General features: G+C 44.3%; 1 long non-coding RNA gene across 1 annotated transcript; it reads left to right on the top strand.

The window, feature by feature from the left end:
* Window positions 1-2281: 2281 nt before the first annotated feature.
* Window positions 2282-12620, top strand: LOC134759220 (uncharacterized). Its single transcript, XR_010135243.1, has 3 exons — window positions 2282-2331; window positions 2859-2936; window positions 12294-12620. It is a non-coding gene; the product is annotated as an uncharacterized lncRNA (long non-coding RNA).
* Window positions 12621-17188: the final 4568 nt, after the last annotated feature.

Raw genomic sequence — 17188 nt, 5'->3', positions numbered from 1 at the left:
GCAAGAGAGGCCAGTTGACTGCAGTTGCCCTTGGGGTCGATAATCCAGTGACCTGAAGCCCCGGGGCTTCCAAGCAGGCTAGGGTTGGAATGGGAAATGCTGCCTCTGGGCGCGTGGAGGCTGCTGTTTCTGCAGACAGTGAACTCTCCCACTCTTCTCAGTGGCCTGCTTCCCTTTGGCTGGAGACAATAAGCTCTTTGAAGTTAAAATAAGCGGATCTATTTTAGGCCTTTGTAGCCCACATTGGGCAATCTCAGGTTCTGTTGAGGTCAGGTGTTTCTCACACGGCCTCTGACAACCCTTCGGTTCGTTCCTTCCCAAGGGCTGGCACTGTTTTCAGTCACCTGCCGGCTGTGCTCAGATGTGGTGGGTGAGGCGCCTTAAACCTGGTCTGTCTTAAGGGAGTCCCCCAGTAGCTGAGGAGGCTTGACATGCCCACTGCTTGCGGGGTGTCTGAATGCTGCCTTGGAGAAGGACAGACAGTCATGACACATGGGGCCTGAACAGGGGATCTTGCTGCACGGAGTAGCTCTAGCCTTGCTGATGGAGAGGTACCCAGGAGGGCAGGTGCCGGAAACTTCCATCTTTAGCACCAAGGGCAGAAAGGAGCCGGCATTATGGTCAGCTCATCACGCCCTTCACGGTTCCTACGTTCCTTTTGTGTGCTGAGAGGCTGCTGCCGTGAGTGTGCAGTCTGTGGAAATGTGGAAGAGGCAGGAAAGAGAGGGGACTCTAGAAGTTCCTTCCATTGTTCCTGTGAAAACATGTGCAACATGGAAGTCAGCACCGTCCTGTAAAAATAGAATGTATGCCACACAGGTCATTTTGAAATTTTCTTGGAGTCACATTTAAAAATATATTAAAGGGTGCCTTGAAAACTCTATAACTGTTTTGTCTCTGTCAAGGGATTGGTCCCAAAAGAAAACATATTTGAGGTGCTCTAGCCAGCATCTCATTTTTGTTTTTTGTTTTTTGTTTTTTTTTGAGGCGGAATCTCTCTCTCTGTCTCCCAGGCTGGAGTGCAGTGGCGCGGCCTTGGCTCACTGCAACCTCCACCTCCCTGGTTCAAGCAATTCTCCTGCCTCAGCTACAGGGGCCCGCCACCATGCTTGGCTACTTTTTTTTTTTTTTTTAGTAGAGATGGGGTTTCACCATGTTGACCAGGAAGGTCTCAATATCCTGACCTCATGACCCACCTGCCTCGGCCTCCCAAGGTGCTGGGATTACAGGCATGAGCCACTGTGCCTGGCCCATTTTGGGTCTTTTATATTAAGATTTATATTGGGGCTGGGTGCCGTGGCTCATGCCTGTAATCCCAGTACTGTGGGGAGCCAAGGTGGGAGGACTGCTTGAGCCCAGGAGTTTGAGACTAGCTTGGTCAACATGGTGAAACCCGGTCTGTACCAAAAAATACAAAAATTTGCCAGGTGTGGTGGTGCACGCCTATAATCCCAGCTACTCGGGAGGCTGAAGTGGGAGGATTGCTTGAGGTCGAGGCTGCAGTGAGCCATGATCACATCAGTGTACTCCAGCCTGGGCAACAAAGCAAGAAGGAAAGAAAGAAAGAAAGGGGAAGGGAGGGAAGGGAAGGGAAGGCCAGAGTAACTCATTTCAACAGAGAGAGAAAAATGAAATGAAGCAAAGTCTCAAAGAAGTGGTTTGGCAGGATTCTCTGTTACAACTAACTTTCGGTTTTGTATTTATTTTCACCAAATAGTTATTTTCAATTCCAACCCCATTTCAGCTTAGTTGGCATTAAGACATACACGGTGACCCCCCAACTTTTGTGAAGATAGTTTTCCAGCGAATCAGACCTTTTCTAAGAAGCAAAAACTCTTCATAGAGTTGGCCATTAAAACCCTGTGTCTGTTTCTGAGTTCCAGAGGGAACTGGATATCCCACTGTGCTTCAGCAGCTGTGAGGTCAGTGTCCATGACAGCCCCAGAACAAGTCCCTGAAATTTCAAGAAAGGTGAATCTGCACATTTATATTCTCAGTGTCTGCTGCCATTGAAATTCCAGATCATAATTCAGGAGAATGAAGTCACTTTAAAGTGCGAGGATGGGAGGGAGAGAAAGGCTGAGGGAACGCTCTCTAAACTCCAGATGATCATTCTGCGGTCAGGGAATCAGTTGGCCTGAGGTTCACATCACCCTGTTGTGTGAGCACGTGCATGCTGCTGTTTGAACCCAGGCACGAAATACTTGAAGGTGATTGCGATGCCCTGACCAGGCTCTTCTCTTCCAATACTCTGCCATGTTCCCTGTTTGTTTTAACCTGCAGGAAGAAGGAGGAGTTGAGGATGATAGTGCCATTTCTAATCTGCTTTGGGTAAGCCTGACTCTAACACAGGTGTCCTCTTGATGGTGGCCAGAATTACACTTCACGTGGGTAATCCTGATCCTGGGTGGTTCCTTCGTGCACCCTCCCTGGTGCTTTTCTTATCTCCAGACCAGACACAGCCTTTGTCTGGAGTGGAGAGCTGAGCCCATGCCCTTAAACTATTTTTTAATCATGTAATGAAGATACTTTAAAGAAGATGATATTTTCTGTTTAATGTTAAAACTGTCAATGAAAGTCATGGTTTCTCTCTCTGTAGCTGACAATCTTCTATAAATTAACTCATTTAACTACTGCACAAAGCTGACTCAGGTATATTTACCGCACTTGTGTGGATTTACTTTAGCATTAGCATTCAAGGGAGGACACTCTTGAAAAGAGAACTGAAATTGCAATGAGTAAATTAACATTCTGTTAGAAAAATCATTGTTTTGTCTCTCCCTCCCCCACGTCCCTGCCCGGCCCCGCTCTGATAAATCTTCTCTTTTCATCTTAAATCCTCTTGCTTTGCTCTGTAGGAACCCGTATATGCTTCTACTTACTATCGTGCTATTCCTGCTGCCCATAAATACCTGTCTTTTGTGTCGATTAATCGGGTGAGGAAAAGCCGCTCATCTTAAGCCTCACTGCAATTTCTGAGCCGCAGGGGAAGAACTTCTGTTTAATTTGGGGAAATAATTTCTTTGCTACATTTCACTGTGAAAGAGGACTGTGTGTTTCAGTACGATTGCGTGTGTCCATGAGATTGTGTGTGTATCTATAAGAGAATGTCTGTGTGTACCATTGACAGTGTGTGTTTGTGAAAGTGTATCTATGAGTGTATGTGTCTGTATGAGTGTGTGTGTGTCTATGAAAGTGTGTGTGTATCTATAAGTGTGTTTCTGAGTGTGTCTGTGAGAGTGTATCTGTATGAGTGTGTCTGTGTCTATGAGAGTGTGTCCATGAGACTGTATCTATGAGTGTGTGTGCTGAGTGTGTATCTATGAGAGTGTGTCTATGTGTGTGTGTGTCTATGAGAGTGTGTGTGTGTCTTTAAGTGTGTGCATATGTGTGTTTAATTGGTTCTTCATATATTTAGGGTCAGTCACACACACACTGATCCTTGGCTCAGATTTTCAGGTGGACTTGATGGTATTAATTCACCTCGTAGTCATGAAACTGGTTTAAGAGGAGAGTGTGTCCCCTTTCAGCCTCCAAGCTTGGATCCTGAGTCAGGAGCCCAGGAGATGCATCCGTGTTCTTTGCTCCGGCCCAGTGAGGATGTTGTCCTGCTCAGTTTATAGAGGAGGAGGATATGGTGGAGCCGGTTTGGGGTGTGGAGGGACAGGGAGGAAGACTCAGCGAGGGGAGGCCCCTCCAATGACCCTATTAAAGAACCAGGAGGAGCTGGTTCCAATGACCCTATTAAAGCAAGAGACCATGAACCCCCTCACCCTTCCCTCCATCCTCGCTGCACTCACTCTGGAAGGGAGACCTTGCCTGGACTGAGCCACTCCGTAGGTGAATAACATGAAAAATATTAACAGTTGTTTTTTTATTTCCCCGTGGAATGTCCTTGGTGTCAAAACAGCTCCGCTTTTCCATCAATGCCAGGCTCCCATCTCCTCTCTGTAGGGCTTTGCCCCATCACTTCCCTCTAGGGCCTCTGTCTCCTCCCTCTATGGCCTCTGTCCCCTCCCTCTAGGGCCTCTGTCCCCTCCCTCATAGGGCCTCTGTCCCCTCCCACTAGGGCCTCTGTCCCCTCCCACTAAGGGCTCTGTCCCCTCCCTCTAGGGCCTCTGTCCCCTCCCTCTAGGACCTCTGTCCTCTCCCACTAGGGCCTCTGTCCCCTCCCTCTAGGGCCTCTGTCCCCTCCCACTAAGGCCTCTGTCCCCTCCCTCTAGGGCCTCTGTCCCCTCCCTCTAGGGCCTCTGTCCCCTCCCACTAGGGCCTCTGTCCCCTCCCTCTATGGCCTCTGTCCCCTCCCTCATAGGGCCTCTGTCCCTTCCCTCTAGGTACTCTGTCCCCTCCCACTAAGGCCTCTGTCCCCTCCCTCTAGGGCCTCTGTCCCCTCCCTCTAGGGCCTCTGTCCCCTCCCTCATAGGTACTCTGTCCCCTCCCTCTAGGGCCTCTGTCCCCTCCCACTAAGGCCTCTGTCCCCTCCCTCTAGGGCCTCTGTCCCCTCCCTCTAGGGCCTCTGTCCCCTCCCACTAGGGCCTCTGTCCCCTCCCTCTAGGGCCTCTGTCCCCTCCCTCTAGGGCCTCTGTCCCCTCCCTCATAGGGCCTCTGTCCTCTCCCTCATAGGGCCTCTGTCCCCTCCCACTAGGGCCTCTGTCGCCTCCCTCTAGGGCCTCTGTCCCCTCCCTCTAGGGCCTCTGTCCCCTCCCTCATAGGGCCTCTGTCCTCTCCCTCATAGGGCCTCTGTCCTCTTCCACTAGGGCCTCTGTCCCCTCCCTCTAGGGCCTCTGTCCCCTCCTTCGTAGGGCCTCTGTCCCCTCCCTCTAGGGCCTCTGTCCCCTCCCACTAGGGCCTCTGTCCCCTCCCTCTAGGGCCTTGTCTCCCCAGCAGGACTGGGGCTTTCTTAGCTCTCAGGTGGCCTCTGACAGTGCCGTGATGGACCTGCTCCAGCAGCACCAGCAGTTATTGAATGAGTGGCTCAGGGTTTCACATGCGAAGCTGACAGGGAAGGTGTCTGGGGTCCTCCCGTAGTCATCTCGCCTCTTCACAAATGGAAACTCCCCACTTCTTCTCCCTGGGGCGGCCTTTCCCGCACTCTCCTGGAAATGCTGGTTGTAAGAGCCCAGGCCCCATGTACCCAGCCAGTGTCCACCCCAAGAAAGGGGCTGAAATGTGGAGCAAACTTCCTATCCCATCATGAACGGGGGAAATGAGCTTGTGTTTCTTTGAAATAAGCCAATATTAAACTTGAAAGGAAAAGATATATTACTGAAGTCTTTAAGTGTATACAGTCGGCCCTTCATCTCTTCCAGTTCCACATCCAAGGATTCAACCAACTAGGGATACTTGGGAATAAAACCAATAAGAAAGAACAATACAACAGTTAAAAAATTAAAAACCAATACAGCAGAACAACTGTTTACATAACATTACCTTGTATTAGGTATTATAAGTCATCACGAAATGATTTAAAGTACACGGCGGGGATGTGCACAGGCTGTGTGCAAATCCTACCCCATTTTATTTCAGGGACTTGAGCATCTGTGGATTTTGGTATCTGTAGGAGGTCCTTGAACTTGTCCCCCATAGACACTGAGGGACAACTAGATATAATTTTTAGAAGAATTTATTTTTTTGGAGCAGTTGTAGGTTCACAGCAGAAAGTGCAAGGTTCCTACATCATCCCTGCCCTCCCACACACAGTCTCCCCAATTATCAACATCCCCCTCCAGAGTGGCACATTTGCTACCATTGATGAACCTACGTTGACACATCATTATCCCCAAAGTTAATAGATTATGTTAAAATTTACTCTTGGTGTGGTCCATTCTCTCGGTTTTGACAAATACTTAGTGACATATGTCCACCATTACACTATCATACAGAATCGTTTCCCTGCCCTGAAGATCCTCTGTGTGCTGTCTCTTCGTCACTCTCACTGCCCAGTCCTTGGAAACCTGTAAGTTTTTACTGTCTCATAGTTTTGCCTTTTCCTGCATGTCATATAGTTGTAATCATACGCTATGTAGCCTTTTCAGATTTGCTTCTTTCATTTAGCAATATACATTTAAGATTCTTCTGGCTGGGCGTGGTGGCTCATGCCTGTAATCCCACTTTGAGAGGCCGAGGCAGGCGGATCACGAGGTCAGGAGTTCTAGAAAAGCCTGGCCAAGATGGTGAAACCCCGTCTCTACTAAAAATACAAAAATTAGCCAGGCATTGTGGCGGATGCCTGTAATCCCAGCTACTCGGGAGGCTGAGGCAGGAGAATTGCTTGAACCAGGGAGGCAGATGTTGCAGTGAGCAGAGATCATGCCACTGCACTCCAGCCTGGGTGACAGAGCAAGACTCCAACTGAAAGAAAAAGAAGAAAGAAAGCAAGAAAGCAAGAAAGCAAGAAAGCAAGAAAGCAAGCAAGCAAGCAAGCAAGCAAGAAAGAAAGAAAGAAAAAGAGAGAGAGAAGGAAGGAAGGAAGGAAAGAAGGAAGGAAGGAAGGAAAGAAAAAGATTCTTTTATGTCTTTTTATGGTTTGAAAGCTTTTTTCTTTTTAGTGCCAAATAATATTCCATTACCTGGGCATGCCACAGTTTATTTATCTATTCATCTACTGGAGGACAGTTTGGTTGCTTCCACATCTTGGCAGTTATAAAAAAAGTGCTATAAACATCCATGTGCAGGCTTTTGTTTGGACATAAGTTTTCAACTCATTTGAGTATCAAGGAGCATGATTGCTTTATCACATGGTAAGAGTATGTTTAGTTCTATGAGAAACCTCCAAACTGTCTTCCAAAGTGGCTGCACCATTTTGCATCTCCACCAGCAATGAATGAGAGTTCCTGTTGCTTCATATCCTTGCCAGCATTTGATGTTGTCAGTGCTTGGGGTTTTGCCATCCTAATTGATGTGTAATAGTGTCACTTTGTTTTAATTTGCAAATCCCATCATTAGGGATTTGCAAATTAGATATTCAGCATATTTCCATATGCTTATTTTCTATCTGTGTATCTTCTTTGGTGAGGTATCTATTTAGATTTTTTCCCATTTGTTAATCTGGTTGTTTGTTTTCCTATGGTTGAGTTTTAAGAGTTATTTGCATATTTTGGGTAACAGTCCTTTATCAGACATGTCTTTTGCAAATATTTTCTCCCATTCATAGTTTGTCTTCTCATTCTTTTAACAGTGTCTTTTACAGAAGTTTTTAATTTCAGTGAAGTCCAGCTTGTTAGTTATTTCTTTCAAGGATATTGCCTTTGCTGTTACATCTAAAAACTAATCATCAAACCCAAAATAATCTAAATATTCTCCTACGTTATCTTCTAGGAGTGTTATAGTTTTGAATTTTACAGTTAGGTCTTTGTGATCCATTTTGAGTTAATTCTTGTGAATGGTGGAAGATTTGTACCTGGATCTTTTTTTTTTTTCACATGTGAGTGTCTAGTTATTCCAGCACCCATTTGTTGAAAGCAGTATCTTTTCTTCATTCTATTGCTTTTACTCCTTGTCAAAGATCAGTTGACTGTATTTATATGAATCTACTATTGAGCTCTCTATTTCATTGATCTATTTGTTTATTCTTTTACTAGTACCACACAATCTTGATTACTGAGGCTTTATAGTAAGTCTTGAAGTTGACTGGTGTTGGTCCTCCAACTTTTTTCTTCCCCTTCAGTGTTGTGTTGGCTATTCTGGGTCTTTTGACTCTCCATGTAAACTTTATGATCAGTTTGTCAATATGTTCAAAATATTTTGCAGGGACTTTGGAACTGCACTGAATTTATAGATCAAGTTGGGAAAAACTGACATCTTGACAAAATTGAGTCTTCTTATCCATGAACATGGAATATCTCTCTATATATTGTTAAGAGAAAATAACATTTGCCAAAGACATTTATGTTTCATCACTTCAAAATTAAAATTTCAAAAAATTCTATATTTTTACTTCTGACCAGTTTTTCCCAGCTGAATGTAAATATTTTATATACTAAGTATGTAGCACTAGCTCATCTGTGTTCTCAGAGGTCAAGTCACTCCTTTTCTTTCCTCCAGCAGTACTGGTGTCTTAATACTTAATAATACAGAGGTTCAGAGAAGAAAACAGAGCATTTAAACAGCACACAGGCTCTGTCTAAATGGACTGTTTGTCTCTGTGTCAGGCTTCAGCCTGAATTCCTTTCTCTCATGCTTCAGGGCTGTACCAGAAGAAGATTTCACTTTATTCCCTTCTTTTCATCTTAGGAGCTGGTAGATAGTGACAGGACTGGAAAACAATTACTTCAAGGTCTGAGCCTAGACCCGTGATCTTCATCTTTTGTTCAGGCTACTTGAGGCTGCATGCAGTGACAAGGGACTGAAATTTCTCTTAAGGAAGGGGCAAAGCTAAATTTCTTTCACAGTGTGTAGAAATCGAAATGATGCTAGTGTTTTCGAAAACTGAAAAGTACAACTTTATTACTTTGACCTTTTTTCTATTGCTTAATACGTGCTCTTATAATTTCTTCCTTTATAGTTTAGTTTAACTAGATGTGAATAAGATAAAAATTTAAAAGCCAGATCACAGTATTTTCTTCCCATGAAGCTCTCCGGTTGTGGAGGAGTTTTACCCTTAAATCTACCCTAATCCTTATAATACGCCTTAGTTGTGCTCTCTGGTTGGATCACATCCCTGTGTGAGAAACATTAAGTGAGATTTGCTATGATTTCTCAGTCGATGTATAAAGACAGAAGCAAACCCATCAGCAACATCATGCAACCTAAAGGCATTCATGTTAATTCATTCTTTGCATAGTTTCCAGCTGTGACTTACCAAGTCTCTGACCATCTTTAAAAGAAGACCGTCCTTTCTACCTGTTTCACTACCTTCTATACACACACACACACACGTGCATACACATACACAAATACTCATTTTCTCCTCCACCCTCTCCCTCTGCCTCTCCCCACCACATTCATGGGATCTATCTTTGAAAGAATAAAGGACAGATGGGGTAGAGGTTTCTATTCAGATTCTTCTCCAATTCTCTCTTACGATTCCAGTCAACACTCAACTTGTATCGGCTAAACCTGGGAAATGATACAGTACTTATTAATGTACATATGTCCTTCTCTAAACAAGGAAAGAAAAAATTAGAAGGAAAAAACAAGACAATAATGAAGAAGCTGAGAAAAAGCAAATGGACAAAGATATCCATTTTCTTTGTTTTCACACTTTGAGTTCAAAATAGAAGAGCAACTTGTGATAGATTTTTGTTAAATTCTTTGGAGTATAAACAGCCTATATATTATTTACCTCCTTATAGAGCCATGTAAAGTCAGATAGCAGGAATTGGGGAGCCATAAGCCAACCCTACTAAGTAGCAATGTTAAGTAGAAATTTTTAGAGAAGCAAAAACGTTTATGTTTAATATTATCATTTAGCAGAGAGTAAAAATTATTTGTTCTTGACCTAGATCTGGCAAAGAAATGGAAGCTTTAAATTCTAAGAAGGTCATATTGTCCCAGGGTTCATATCCATCATGTGCATGAAGGGCTCTGGGGGAATCCCAGTGCTTTGAAAAACAAAATTGTTGACTCAAGGCCACCATCTTTCTGAGTCACCATCCACACCCACTACCCCACCCCGGACTGTCGAGATGCCTGAGATAATTCACCGCAGAGTTGACTAAGTGAATAGTGAGTCACCATGGTGATGGCTGGACCTTTGGAGACGCCAACTTTCTTGGCACTTGATACGTTTCTTGGAAATATTTGAACCCAAGTGCCATCTTGGTTTGATTAAAATTCACTCCTGAAACTTCATTTTCAAAGAAAACATATTCTCTTTGTTGAATTTTGATGAGGTCTTTCGGGCAAGTGAACCTCATCGTTTATTTAAAAAGGATACGTGATTCAGAGAGTTACTTGGAATTACGGGCTTCTCGCCAATCATAAGCAGAAAAATTAGGGTTTTAAAAAAAATCAGTAAATCTTAATTTTGATAAAATGTTAAACTTATAGAAAAATTTCCATTATAGGCAGAGCACTTTCATACTCTTTACCAGAACCACTCATTGTTGACACTGGCCCCCCTCCTTCACTCTCCCTCCCTTCCTCCCTCCACTCCTCACCCCACTTTCTTGCCTTCTCTTCCCCCATCTCATTTTTCCCACACCAACCATGTGCCAGTAGTTTGGAAACATTGTGCTCCTCTACCTTTCAATATTTGAGTGCGTATTTCCTAAAGCCACAGATATTTTCTCCCATAACCACAATATGGTGGCCAAACTGAGGAAGTTAATGTTGATACAATATTTATCTGATCCACGCCCATCTTAAAATTGTCAATTTCCTCCAATAATGCCCTTTGTAGCCGCCACCCCATCTAGGATTCAAGCCAGGATCATGCATCGCGTTTGGTTGTCATATCTCTTTAGGAAAAGGTTTTTAACCTAATTTAAGTTGGCAGGGACCTCGAAATCACTTCTGGCTATGAGGGCTTTATAGAAGAATCCTGTGAAAGAAAGATTCATCACTTAGATGATGGAGAAGTCCACGTTCATAGCTTAAACCAAATCTTCCCAGTGCAGACCTGGTTTTGTGCTGCTGGAAAAGAAGGGAAGGCGCCTTTCCTCTGTCAACTCCCATCATTCCAGAGCATTAAAAAAATGAACTGCCCCCGTCTCCACTCTCTGCCTGTCCCTCCTGAATTAGGAACCTCTCTCTCGTGGGTCAGTTAAGGGAAGTGGTTTGCCATAGTGAGGAGGAAAGGCATCGGGGAAGAGAATCTCTACGATGGGCTTCACTCGGGACTCTCCGAGTCCTCCCCTGTGTCAGCACGAGGCCTTAGGATCACATTGATCCATGCTGACTTCTTAGCCAAGGAAAACTCCTTAGGAAGGCAGAAAAGCTGGGGGACCTGCTAGAAGTAGTTGAGTAGTGCTCAGAAGTAGTTTGAAAGCGGATGCACTAGCAGCAATCTGGGGGACCTGCTAGAAGAAGGTGTGGAGTGCTCAGATGTAGTTTGAAAGCGGATGCGCTAGCAGCAACAGCCTTCCTCGGGTTCAAGAGACAGTGGAAAGTGAGAGGGCAAACCCAGGAGGCCATCGCCGGCCCCCAGACCCCCTTCCAGAGGAGACCTGCAGGTGACGGCCAGGGACATGCCTTCTGCTCTGGAGGGGTCACCTTTGCACTCTTCCTTCCTTGTCATTAGCTCCACAGCTCCTGTGCTTCTCCCCCGCTCCCCACCCAGCCCAGTGCCTCGCCATAAACAGGGATCTTGCGGTGCAGAGAGGGATGGCTTGAAGACAGAGGAAAAGCAAACTCTGCCGGCCAGCGTTTGAGGACCTCCTGCCCTGGTATTGCCCGCGACCACCACCTACACTCTTCTCCCCGATACACATCACTCAGTGGCGTGAGTCCTGTCCTCTGCCTCCATCGCTGCTCCTCTCCCTCCCTCCTCAGTCCCATCTCCTCATCCTAGGCCTGTCCTGAGCCCCTCCTCCTTTCCTGATGCCCTTTGACTCCTCTGTAGCTTCTTCCCCTTCCCCTCCTGCCACATCCCCAACCGCAAGCTTAATGAGCATCACCAATGGCTTGGAAATGGAAGAAGCAGATCTCTCCAGAAACTTTCCAATTAGAAACTGCTGAGAGCATTTTAAGTAGAAATGTTACCGTGCATGTAGGTTTTGTCTACAGCATAGTTCACCCTCAACATCAGATGTCTCACAGTTTAAAGCCACTTCTGTGGGCTCTCCTGGTTGTCTACCTGCCCTCAGAACATCAGTGGCTGCAGGAAAAACCAAGCAGAGTGCCAGAAAACCTTCTCCTGCCCCTTATTCCTAACCAGCCTTCCCTGTCTCTAACTGGGCAAGCTCCTTGTGTGCTCACGTGGATAAAGTTTTCTAGATCAATCATGTTCTTTGTGAGTATATAGGGATAAAAATCTCCCAGTTAACCAAGTTTAACTAGATGGGTTAAGACAGAGAAACTTTAAAACCCTGTAGAGTCCAGGGCATGAAAACAATCTATTTTTAATTGTTTGTGCTTACAAAGGATTGTTCTGGTGCTCCAGTGCCCCAAACCGGTAAGTCACAGGACAAAGGTGTTCATCTAAAGTTACAGCATCGCCAGTGGTGATCTCCACCCAACCTGGACGTAAGGAAGCCGAGCCCATTTCAGACAGAACATTTTTGAACATCTTTGGACAATATACTTACTCCTCTTTGTCTACCTGCTTTTTTCACTCATGAAATGCTGCAGGCTGAGGTCCACACCGCTGTCATTTCTCTCTCCTGTTTTCTCTTCTGTACATTTATGAACAGCGGGTCACAGAAAGTCGAGAGAGCCAAATGACGATTGAGGAGAGGAAGCAGCTCATCACAGTGAGAGAGGAGGCCTGGAAGACGAGAGGCAGAGGAGCGGCCAACGACTCGACCCAGTTCACTGTGGCTGGCAGGATGGTGAAGAAAGGTCAGCGTGTGTGTGCACGTGTGTGTGTGTGTCCATGTGTGTGGTGTGTGCACAATGCATACATGTGAGCACACTTACCCATGGAGGGCATGGTGGTACGTGATAGCTCAATTTAAAAGAAGAAACCATGGTCTTTTTAAGTTTTTTCTAAGAGACAGGGTCTTGCTCTTTTGCCTAGGCTGGGGTGCAGTGGCTCAGTCATGGCTCACTGCAGCCTCGAACTCATGGGCTGAAGCAATCTTCCCACCTCAGCCTCTCTAGTTGCTGGGACTACAGGTATGCAACACCATGCCTGGCTTTTTAAAGCTCTTATGTAGAAATGGGGTGTCGCTGTGTTGCCCAGGCTGGTCTCGAACTCCTGGGCTTAAGTGATCCTTCTGCCTCAGTCTCCCAAGTAGCTGGGACTACAGGCGTGAGACACCGTGTCCAGCTTTCTTTAAAAAGTTTTAAACTTACTGACATTCTGTACATGTTTTTTGGGTAGGTCCTGTGAGATAGTCCTACTGAATATCTTTTTGTCATAAATAGTGTCATCTTCAAATGCATAATTTAATTTGTCACTATTTCAAAACTTATCCCTTTAGAATTGAATGCAATTGTAGGTTTCAAAAGCAATTCAGGTCTGCTAGCAAATCTTGGTCCTTTCCCATAATTACTTTTAAATCGTTTCCATTTTCTTGTGACCTGGCAACCATTTACCCCAAGTCAGCCTTTCACAATAGAGAAGTTTGTCTCCTCTTCCTTTTATATTAATTCCTGGGTCCTTCTCCATCAAACCTGATTTCTCTGACTGACCAAAGCCAATCCTGGATATGCTTTAATAGATGTCTAAAATATGTCCTCAGTTCCAAGGCAGTGGGATGTCTCTGCTGCAGTCCATTCTTTGCTGCTGAGCTCTTGGAACTGATTTGTTGTCTGTATTCAAACATTTATGAAATTGACTTACATATGAAATACTTAGTAAAGTCATCTGAGAGCTTTAAGTTTTCATAGGAGTGTTTGGAGCTTTGTTTCATATCCTGCAGGAAATCGTTAAAATTTGGGGTCCCTTTGTCACCTATATGCACGTACCATCATTTTCTAAGCTATTATTTAAAAGCAGATTTCCCAACTTAGTGGTAAACATTTTCACATTCACTTTGTCTTAACATCTTGTCATCAACTTTATAGGCTTAGCTTTCCTTTTTCTCAGAACCTTTAGGGGTCCACGCTTTCATGAATAGTACCTAATTCATTATAGGTACATAATAAATGTTTGCAGAAGGAAAGGAGGGGAAATCCCTGAATTGTAAATAACTCAAATCTTAGTGGGGAATCCCTTCCAATACATCTCTTCAGCCTCATCTTGGAATTGTGAAAAGATGAGAGAAGATAATTTACTCTTAGAGTAAATTATTTGCCAATTTCCTGCATCAGATCACAGAACTGGATACTCATGTTTAAACTCCTTTAACGTGAGCCCCAACCCTTCTTTAACAGAAGCGCATCCTTAGGCGCAGAGTGACTAAGTAGAACTGGAACTGAGAACTTGAACCAGACCTCAGGTTTTCCAACTTCTAGCCCAGACTTTCATCTTGATCACTTTCTGCTTTGGTTTCTTTTTTCCTCTTCCATCTTAAAAATCTGAATTTATTTGTAAGTGGGTTCTTACTACCAAATGCCACTGCCCTTGTCCACATTGACATCAGAGGATATAGATTTGCTCTTATTCAGGTTTGTAGAAGCAACAGTTCCCATTTCTCGGTGGATGAGTTCGCTTTCATATTTTCCTGAATATATTAGGGATCTTTATTTAACAGGTGTTATATGGCTCACTCAGGAAATTATCTTCTTATACTTTCTAATTAATGAAAAAACTGTCTCTTCTGTTTCTAATATTTGCCATCACCTCCTGGGTTATATGTTTCACTTGAGTCGTTAGCTCTTTTTGATTTGCAGTGATATGGTATCCGATTTACATTCACTGCAGAATAAAATAACCCCCTGCACAACAGCCTGGGGTCCTATCTCCCAGAAACATCAGGCCACCAGGAGTGACCACCTCTCAGCGCGTTGCCAGGAGGCATCCAGGACCTGACCTTCATTCTCTTACCCCAGAAACCTCTCTTCTCCTGCTAGCCACGTTAGGACTTTCTCCCTTTTTTATATTCCTTGATTCTGTGTAACGGTTAGCACTCCACAAGGTTCCCGTGGTATTCTAGGATTCTCCTGGAAGCCAAGTACTCCAACCACACCTGGAGTAAGAGAGACGTGAAAATGTTCCCGAAGACAGTAGGTGACTGGTTGCTGTACCTAGAATTCATTGAAAAGAGCTATGGTGGGATCTTTGTTTTGTCTTAACATTTTGTAATCTGCATCTCCATGCCCTGAGCCATTCATTGCCTAAAGATGCTTATCTCTAGCTGGGAGAAGAGCTCTTTTGGATAGTGCCACTGCCTGAACCGCCAGCAGGGGGAGCCATGGCAGCGGATTTGCCCGGCACCGGCCAAGACAGGGATGGATTTCTCCGGTTGCTTTGGAAACCAGCCTTCAGAGCCAGTCCTGTTTATCAGCTGCGGAGTTAACGGCCTCTGTGCTAATGAACTCCTCTGATGTCTCTTAAGCATCCTTCTAGTGAATGATGATTTCCCTCCCCACCCTGTGATACCAGATTTTATCTTTAAATCTTTCAAGAAAGTTTAATTTCTCATGGATATAAACCCTTTGCAGTTCTGGCAATTGAAACAACTTTTAAAACTTTTAATGACATCATCAATCAAACATGTATATAAAATGAGAAGTACTTCTAGGATATTACCTAAAACTTGAGTTTTAAACCATTTAATGGTATTTTTTATTAAATTTTTTAATGCTATAATACTTCTCCCGTTCACAGGAGGAAGGAGCAGAATCATTCATTCATTTGGTTTTCCTTGTGATAGTGATTTGCATATCCTCTCGATGTTGTTCATCCAGGGATGCATTGTCATCTAAGTGGCAATGTCATCTAAGGATTTCACATTTATTACAAATGAGTACAGAGAACACTCACATCTCATTTTGTTTTTTTGTAAATGCACTGATTAGTTTTCTTTCCAATGCCTTCCACTTAGGTTAGGGAAGCGATACTCATCCTTCTCTTTACTAAGTTTTCTTCTTCCAGCTGGATACTTTCTCCATGCAGGAATTCCTCCCTTTCCCTTTCATGTGTCTCTCACCACTTTCCCTTTTAAAGATTCCCCACCCTGCTTCTCGGTAAATATACGAGGAAAAGCATTTCCTGTTTCTGCCCACACGGGAGACGGACTGGACCTTCCAACACTCATAGTCGGTACAGACCTGCCCTGGTCTGTGGTTTCTTCTGAAAGGTTGGCCCTCCTTGGGTTACTGTCTGTGTCATGTCCCCAAGGCCACTGTCCCTCCCTCCCCTCAGCTTGGAGGAGAGCTCCAGTGTGGCGGGCAACTTGCTGGCAAGTGTGACACAGTTCATTCTGCAGATGGCACTAATGCACTCTCAGCTGCCCCTACCATCTCCAAAGGGCCTCAGAACTCACAGCTGCATTTGCTCAAGTCTACGTGTCATGGATTTGTTTTTCCACATCTCCACCGTTCATTTTGGAATATCAGCTTGTCTGCCACTACAGTCCTTGGAAATAATAAAATCCTGTCTACATTTGCAGTTGGTTGTCCCACAGTCGCGGTACCTGTGAAATGTCTGTGTGTGTGCCTGCATGTGTGTAAATTATTATATGTTGTGCCATCTACCCTGGGACTCCTGGAGATCGGTCAGGGTCCCAGGGATTTCCAGAAGTGACCCTGAGATGCTCAGTAGCTCATCTGTGTGTTCTGCAGGTTTGGCTTCACCTACTGCCATAACCCCAGTAGCCTCACCCATTTGCAGTAAAACAAGAGGCACCGCACCCGTTTCCAAACCCCTGGAAAGTAAGTCACCAAGGCCCCGGCCACGCCAAGCAGTTTCTGATCAGAAGAGGCCTTAGTGATGCTGTCTCACTGACGGTTTCTGCTTGCCTAGATATCGAAGCCAGACCAGATACGCAGTTAGAATGGGACCTGAAGCTGGACAGGCTGGAAACCTTTCTAAGAAGACTGAATAACAAAAACGTACCTACTGGAAGCCAGAAGGCTTTGCTCTCAGAATCTCTAAATCCTAATTCTGATTGCTTTTCTTCCTCAGCTAAATTGTTTTCTTTCTATTATGGCTTTCCTAATTCATACTGTAATCACTGCCTTTGTTGTTATCTTCAAAAAATGAAGTTTTGGTCAAGACTGATTAGACTATCAAGCCCTAATTCATTTGATAACATACTAAATTGGGGACTCCCAATAACACACTTGTTCTTGAATCTAAGCCCTTGGGATGCCATCCAATTGGAATTGTGAACTAAGTGATTTTGCTTATAACTCTGAAAGCAGATTATTATACATCAGCAAATCAACATGATCTTGGGCCAGGTGAACTTTAAATTGTATGTTATCAGTTTCCAATAAGGTAAAAGCTGACATTATTTCTTATAATCACAAACAATTTCTAAAAGAAAATTATGGCAAATGAATGTTGAAATAAATATTTCAATATAAAAGTCAAAGAAATACACAAAATAAAAGAGCAATATGCAGAAATTGCCTTTTATCTCTTGACTAAAATGTCCAATCCAGGAAACTTATCAAATACTAGGCACTGGGAGCCCCTACTATTGACAGTGACCACTAAAAGGTTAAAAATAATACAACCACCACTGAACAGAAA

Source organism: Gorilla gorilla, chromosome 8 (assembly GCF_029281585.2).
Source record: "Gorilla gorilla gorilla isolate KB3781 chromosome 8, NHGRI_mGorGor1-v2.1_pri, whole genome shotgun sequence".
Classification (NCBI taxonomy): Eukaryota; Metazoa; Chordata; class Mammalia; order Primates; family Hominidae; genus Gorilla; species Gorilla gorilla.
The sequence above is the reverse complement of the archived record's forward strand: the minus strand, read 5'-3'. Positions and strand labels throughout refer to the sequence as shown.